Source organism: Pundamilia nyererei, unplaced genomic scaffold (genome assembly GCF_000239375.1).
Source record: "Pundamilia nyererei isolate P.nyererei 1_Seehausen unplaced genomic scaffold, PunNye1.0 scaffold00057, whole genome shotgun sequence".
Taxonomy (NCBI): Eukaryota; Metazoa; Chordata; class Actinopteri; order Cichliformes; family Cichlidae; genus Pundamilia; species Pundamilia nyererei.
The window spans coordinates 740,750-749,078 of record NW_005187458.1 but is presented as its reverse complement, the minus strand read 5'-3'; the positions used below and the strand labels follow the sequence as shown (position 1 = coordinate 749,078).

The following is an 8,329-nucleotide window of genomic DNA, read 5'->3' as shown; positions in this document are numbered from 1 at the left end:
ACTCTTCTGCATATATTATCAACAGTTTAACAAACAGGATTCTTTTATTTAAAAACACGATGTAACATTGATGGGTGGAGGTCTAACATGTGAAACACTTAAACCACTTCTACACACAGAAACTTTTGGCTTATTCAGACCAGTTTGGCAGCGCTGTATTTGGGAGAGGTGTCAGTAAAGGTTCTTGATGGAGGGCAGCAGCTTCACACTCACACAGACGGAAACTAATTCCACTACTGCCAGTACAACACAACATCCCCAGGTTTGTACGACTGCTGGGCTAATGCAGTCAAAGTCATGCACTAAGAAAACTTTGCAGGTTTCCAACACAAAGTCACTTTTTCAGACGTGTTGGAAAATGTCCAAAATGCTGCAAAATGTGCGAGCCACGAGCATCAGTTTGTGCCTCTGAGGGGTTTTATCACAAGTGCAGATAAAAAGATTGCCATTCAAATTTAAAAAAAAGATTCCTATAAATGTCTTTATGCTAACTCTAACTTAAACAAAAAGCAGATAAAACCATAAAGTTATTGTACAAAACATCACCCAAACGGAAAGCTTTATGTTGGAAAATCTTTAAATTTAGTTTAGTTTAGGATTGATTCATGATTTTACAGACACTGGCATTTTCAGGTTAATGGGAAGTGGTGTGAAATATGTTTCAGATGGTTTTGATTTGATTGTAATTTTTTAATCTCTACATGAAACACATTAAAAAAGATACTCAAAGAAAACAGCTAAGATAAGTTGTTTAACCAAATGTTGCGTTTTGCATATAAAACCGTGAATAAAAAGCATGATTATTTAATTTTCACAAAAATCGACAGTGGGCCTTATAATTCGGTGCGCCATATGTATGAATTCTGGTTGTGCTTACTGACCTTGAACTGATTTTATGTGGTGCGCGGCGCTCAAAAATTGGTCAAAAAAAATGTTTTACTACGACTGGTCAGCTACGAAGCCGCACCAGAGCATTATGGCTACTGTAGTCAGGAGCCTTGCAGAGTAATCTGGATCCAAAACTCCATCTGCTTCAGGTCCCAAAGTCAAACGAGCACTGCGGCATCACTGAGATTTAAAAAACTGTCTAAATTCTCTCATCTTTAATAAAATGATCAGCGTTGCTGCTTTACCAGGCATAACAATTAAGGCATCCATGATGACAGAATTTATTAAATTTAATGGAGTTACAAGTTAGCAGGAAGTTAGCTCGCTAGTTTCCATCTAAACATGATATAGCATGTTCTGACTGAGAGATTTATGAAACAAATTAAAACATACAGCTCTGCTATCACTTCCAACATTAATGAAGACAGAAAAGTAAACAGCAGTGACTTTTGTAGGGTTACTGAAGGTGGGCTAGCTGATATATAATGATGTGCTACGTGATCGCTAGCGACACAGTTATGTTAGCATAACATAAAATCAGTGAGGCTGGATGATGAACGCTAACTTTTTTCCACTCAATAAAAGTTAACGTAAGGGTTCCTGATGATTTCGACAAATGCAATCGCATGGCAGGATGCTGTAAACGGACCAAACATTAGTCAGGAGAACAACTGAGATAATCCATCGACAATACGAGGTTAGTCATTAATATACTGAAACAACATGGGAATAGAGCAGCTGCAAAAGGATTCAGCATTAATGAATCAATGGTACGGAAGTTGAGGAAGCAAGAAGAATGAGTTGCATAAAGTTTGATTTATCTGACTGTTTTGTTTCGCTTAATGCGCCTTATAATCCAGTGCGCCTTATGGTCTGAAAAATACAGTAATAATTTTAGGAGCTAAAATAGTTTGAATTACTGAATAAAAGATTGATGCAGCTTCATCTCTGGAAATCAGATCTCCCGGAGAAAAATCTCTGTGGTCCTAATAAAACACCATTATCAGATCCTAAATGGAAATAATGATGATTACTGAAGGTAACAATTACTTATGATGTCAGCATAAAGCGAAATTTACAAAACTGGAGCAGGTATGTGCAAAAGTTACTGATAGGTGCCTATCAGTCCTCACGTGTACACCATCTGATTAAACCTATAGAGGACTGTCTGCACCACCTCTATTCGTCAACGCCCGTTTTGTGAATTAAAGCAGGAATATCACGTGACACAATAAGATTGTTTAGTTTGGCAGTCAGAGAATAACAATTCCTTGAGAGGCACAAACTGAATCAAACTGAATAAGATAAATTGCAACTGATTCTAATGATGAGCAGTGTGTGTTTGTGTGTGAAAGAGGTATATGGAGAGCTAATGCAGGATGCTTGTAGGACTTTAGGGTAAGGTTGGACATCTCCGACATCTCCGATCTACACAGTACAGAGTTAGCAGCTTCAAGGGTTGATGGAGCACAGTTCACAGCTACAGAGAGCAGGGCAGAGACAATAAAACAGGAAGTACTGTAAAATCTCAAACAGGCCTGTTTTTCTCATGGTTTCTTCATCCTAGTTCACTCATGGTTATTGTTTATTTGTAAAAACTAAGGAATTCCTTTAGTGTTTCACAATAAAAGCAGACACATGTACCCAGATTTTGTGTCCTAGCTCATCTGAGTCAATAATTTCAAAAGTACCAAAATGTTAAAGCTGACTTTCACTTCCAGCCTTGGAGGCAACTTGTTTACCACAGAAAATCAAATTTACAGCTTCAACTCATCTTAATTTTCTAGCATCTGAACATAAAAATCAGAAAAGAAATAACAGTTTGGTCCAAATTAGTGTCCAAGTTACAGACAGGGCCACATTTAGCCCAGAGATCTGACTCCTCCAACTAAGAGATCCAAACCCACAACCTGGTGCCATAGCCTGGACTGTACCACCAGCTATGATTCCCATCTTTTATATGCAATATGAAGATGTTTCTGAGTAATTTCAGGCTTTTATCTTCAGTAGAAGATTAATAACCATCATCTTTCAAGAAATGATATTTTTATCCACTGGTGACAGGTTTCACTGGTACATGAAGTTATCTGCTGCATTGTCAGGCTGTAGTTTTCCTATATATTTTTACTTTTTTCCACTTTCCACTTCTAAACATATTTATTATTCCACATGGTCTTTCTTAAATATTTGAAAGTCTACATCTTATTTTACCTTTAATTGAACCTGCCTGAGTATAATGTTCAATCTCAAGACTGCTTTTTTCAAATGGAAATATTCTAGATTTCTACTGAAGTGTCAGTTTCAAATGTTCCCTGGATAACTTTACAGAGTGCAAAAACATCTGAAGAAGAGTGGTGTAAGTTTGGGACTTTTCATTGCACCAGTATGCAGCATGTTGCAAGTTGTCAAAAATGACTAATAATCATCATTACTGATCCTCCTCAGTGGTGCAGCCTTCTAAGTGACAAAGACATCACTCATGGCCCGCCACTGTAAGCCAAACTAAGGTGGTTAAACACAAGAACCTGCTGATGAGTTTCTTTGATTCATCACAGCAGTATTTTTCTGTGACGACATTTTACCAGTTTTATGTGGAAACACAGAGACATATTCCTTCTATTAAACATCTGAGGCGGTTCCTCAGTTTTATAAATGGATGCTTTATTAAATGTGAATATTTTCAGTATGTATTTAAACTTCTTCACACTAAAATAAAGAACCCTTCTGGGTCTTACAAATGAAGACTGTGAGGAAGAACCTCAAACAAAGACGCCCTGTTGTACAGAAATCTGTTGAAACCAGCCCTTTAGCTCCTGTCACCTCTAGCCCGGTAAACATCTGCTCTCTGGTCAAGCATGAGCACGCTCAGCTGGAGGCTTCATATCAGGATTTCATATCTATCTTTTAGATGCAAACTATAAACCACTGTACAGCACATTTGTAAGGATTGATATACAACAAGCTAATATAATCTTAGAGTTTATAAACCATATATCACATCTCTGCAGTATCTTCTTTCCAAAAGTGCTGAGTGAAAATCTGTGCTCATATTTTGATTATTCTCTCAGTCGGCTGTGGTGGTTGGCCAAAGTTAAAGTGAGAAGAGGCACAAGTTCTTATTGTTATATGGGACAGAACACCTTTTAAATCCAGTAACTGGAGATGGTGTTATAGATTATGTTTAAAATTGGATTTATTAAAGCTTTCCCAGTTAAGTTTCAAGTTTTCTGGCTCGTAGTCTTAACAGACAGAGTTTATTTCCTGTAAAACATTTAGTTATCTTTGAATCTTAGCTTATATAGTAGCATGGCTGAGAACTAAGGGAGACATAACTTTTGCCACTGTGGCCCCCAGACTCTGGAACTCTCCACCTTTGACCTTGAGATCTGTGGACAATGTAGTCTCTGTAGTCTCTTTAAAAAAAACCAACTAAAAACTAATCTTTGTGTTTGGTTAACTTTTTTTTTGTCTTTTTTGTTGTAAATGCTCTGGCATTTCTTTATGAAGCACTTTGTGATCTCTGTCTTGAAAGGTACTATATAAATAAAATTTTACTTACTTAATTTTGAGGTTTTGGTTTTCAAAGATGGCTTTAAATGGTTCGTCTCACAAAATATAAGTCTAACTTCAACAAAGTATCTTAAAAAGAAACTATTTATATAAGTTGAGTTGTTGTTATACTCAACAAGTCACCTCAGTTATCACTGTTATCAGACAGAAGTGATCTTCACTAACACATTGACTTGTGTCTGACTTCTTTCACAAAGTTTATCAGCCTCTTCCAGACAAAATAGATTTGGATGCTTCTCACCCGGCATTGACAGCTGAGGTAAACAGTGGACTGACAAAGATAGGGAAAGAAAAATCTAGGGCTGATCTGGTCTGGAGTGACTTTGCTTTCTGGGTACACTCACTACAGATGAACAGCAACTAAAGCTTTGAGGTGTCTCAGGGATAAAAACATAAAATATTTAAGTGAAACATTTATTTTTAATTTTTCTGATTTATTGCTAAGTGTTAATATTATTCAAACATGTTAAAAATAGTTTGGATATTATTTTATTATATAATATATTAGTTACAGTGTTTTAACTACAGCCATTATGTGATGTTTTAGATATCTCTTGACTGATTAAAATTTGTTTGTCCTACAGTGGCCTCGGTCGCTAGGTATGTACTTGAATTGCAAGACGCAAAAAAACAGAACTCAGTTGACTACAGTCTGCAATATGCTGACTTCTGGTGGTGATATTTTACACTCTGGAACTTTAATGTTACAGAAAGCCTTTTTTTATATAAAATTAATAGGTCAGAAAATGAAGATTTGCTTGATAAAATATTGAACTGGATGTCAACTTGTGCTGCCCTGTCACAGCTCCTGGCAATGGTCATTTACACACAAAGTGTTGTTTTGGTGTGTGTGCTGTCATGTGAGGTATCTGACAAAATGACATTTTAGAATCCTTTAGGATGCCAGTTTAATACAACATCAACATTTCAGTCTCCAAAAAGCAGCAGGACCCTTGTTTTCCCGTTGTTCTGCAAATTCACTTGAAAACCAAAGATATTTCAGTTTTATCACATTTATAAAGCATCCAAAGGAGACGAACACACTTAACTGAGATGTTTAGGGTGTGGACAGTTTTATAGGAACTACCAGCTCCAATCCTTTGCTTAGTTGACTTGGCTGCCCTGTAGAGGTACTACTCATTTATATAATTTTAAAAATAAATATATAATAGTAAATAATAAATATATAATCGATAAGCTGTCATGTAACCCTTGAAATCTGTAATTGCTGGTAAAGTTTTTTTTTTTCATTTTTTTATAAAGCTCATAGAAAAATTACAGTTTGAATGGGTGGTTTTGTTGAGTATGCTTCCAAATAAAGGGTTATTCTAGAAAAACCATTTGTATTTTAGACACTTAACTAATTGACTCCACATTTTTTAAACCACTAGATCCCTGTTTCATGGATTTGTTATCCAGCCATTATTCTGTGACATATTTGAAAGTTTACAGTACTTTATGTCCAATTTGTAAAGAAGACACTCATTCATGTCTCTCTCTACAGGCACACATAATCATGCCACTTAAAGTTGCTTGACTGATATGTAGGAGGAAGTACAAAATAACAGCAAGAAAAACAGGCCACACAAAGGTAGGGAGCACTAAATACTTCGGATTCAAGGCCCTGAAAAAAACAGGAAACAAACAGCTAAGATGAGCTGACACGTGAGAATGTGAGACCCTGAATGCATCTTGCTGTTAGGGACACCAGTCATTTGAAATGCTTCGTCCATTGTTATCTGAGATAGGCTATGGCTTTGGCCCTGGTCACAGCAGGAAGGGGAGGATTTAAGGAAAACTAAACACCCTTTTTACCAACAAGTGAAGGTTCCGTCTTTGTTAAAATTTGTTTTTTGTTTGTATCCCATCATCTCTCTTACACCGTTTTAGAAAAATAGAAATCAGGAAAAGATCATTAAAAAAATAAACCAAAAAGTTCATCCAAAGTCTACATCCACATAACAGCTTCACGTAAATATCAATGATATTGCACAGCAAGGGATTTCTTCCGATATGAAGTAAATCACTGACACAGTTGGTTGATTAAAAAAAGAACACGGTGGGATGTTAAAATGATTGAAACGTTGCATGTCGGGTTTTATTGTTTTTTTTCTTCAGAGAGACAGCAGCAGGATCCCGGGCCCTCCTTCATCAGGCAGATATGTCCTCTGAGTCCTGCTTGAAAAAAGAAAAAAAGTAAAAAAAAAAAAAAAAGAAAGCTTCAGAAGTATCACTGGTGAGTTTTGGTTGAAGGCACAGAGTTCTAAAAAGGGTGGATGATGCTGATTTTCAAAGCACAGCAGCAGGTTTTTAGTTGTTGGCGTTTCCTGATGGAGGGGATTCATGTGGTCGGATCGACTCTCCTGATGGTTGGAGGGCAGGGCTTAAACTCTCTGTGGACACATAAACAAGAATATGGGATGTGTTAGTGTGGGGAGAATAGAAAAACTAGAAAATATCCACAAAGCATATTCCACTAAAGATCCACAACTTTGATGCCAAAATAAACACTCTGCAGACACATTCGGGCCTAATCCAGGCTGCTTATGGCACTACTGGCCAAGTTATAGCAAATGAGCCAGATGTGACACAACAAACATGATATCTGGCTGATATAAAGAGGTTGCGTGCCTGAGTTGATCCAGCTAAATCCACCAATCAATGAGGCCTAATGTTGTGCAAAATCAGCTGTTGATACCAGGCCACATCTGGGCCAAACAGGTGGTACTTACTTAGGATGCTGCTGTGGCAACTACAGAGAAAAAAAGCTAATCCTCCTGGATACATTCAGAGTTGAAGTGCTTGTTTCTATGGGTGTTTTGACACATAAATTTTGGGCATCATGTGACCTAAAGAAACCTGCACATTTGGGCTAAACATTCAGTGCTAATCAGGACTATCAGAGAAAGGCAGCCGTCATTACTGGACCTGAAAAACTCCAATATAAACCAGATGATTGTACTTCTCATAGATCAAAATAAAAGCGTTAGTTCTTCCAATGACCAGGAAATATGTAGGTTTAGGTGAGATTTTTGGGAGAGTGGGGTGGGGGTCTTTGTATAACTGCAAAAGTTATGAGCTGAGCTGAGCTGAGTCGACACAACTGTCAAATTTAAAGGATCAAATTTATCATTTTGCCACCACTGTCCCCTCACAGGAAGAAGGTTGCTGGTTCAAACCCCAGCTGGGTTCATTCTTTGACTTTTCTTGTTTTCCCTGTAGCTTAGTGGGTCATCTCTAGGTCCACAGTCCAAAGACCTGCATGTTGGGTTAATTGGGGATAATAAATTGGCTGCAGATGTGAATATGTTATCCATCATGTACCTTAATGCAGGATTTAGCGTTACAGTAACTGATCCTGCAGACCCAATGTGCTCCACAGCAGGCTATTCTCCAGATCAGAGACCAACAGGCAGGAAATCACTGACCAATCAGATTCCTGCACAATGAGGTCACCATCCCTGAAGATCCCTGAGAGCTCAGAATGCAGATAGTCAGAGGGTCTGAAGGTTTTTTTCTGGGGTTTAAAGACTTTGTCAGAACAGCTTCAGTTAGAAATTTAGATCCTGAGAGAAACTTTATTCTCGATGTTTCGTTTTGGCCACAAACAATATTTACTATTCTACAAGAATCAACATCTGATCCTAAATCACAGCATGTGCTTGTATTTGGACTTTATATCACATTTGCACACAGTCTGCTTGTCTTTATTTTTACTCTCAGACTGTGGTAACTGGCACCTTCCTTCTTGCTTCAAATAAACTTTATTAATACAGCAGCTCTTTCAGCTTCAGGGCTTTTACTGTTTTCACACACACACACACACACACACACACACACACACACACACACACACACACACACACACACA

At 37.5% G+C, this 8,329-nt stretch overlaps 1 protein-coding gene across 1 annotated transcript in view; it reads right to left on the bottom strand.

Annotated features, from left to right (window-relative positions):
* Positions 1 to 4,418: 4,418 nt before the first annotated feature.
* LOC102203155 (potassium voltage-gated channel subfamily A member 1) overlaps positions 4,419 to 8,329 on the bottom strand; it is a 38,684-nt gene continuing 34,773 nt past the window's right edge. Inside the window, exon 2 of the mRNA XM_005734163.2 lies at positions 4,419 to 6,851. The gene's annotated coding sequence lies outside the window, so the exon portion shown is untranslated. The remainder of the gene's footprint in view (positions 6,852 to 8,329) is intronic.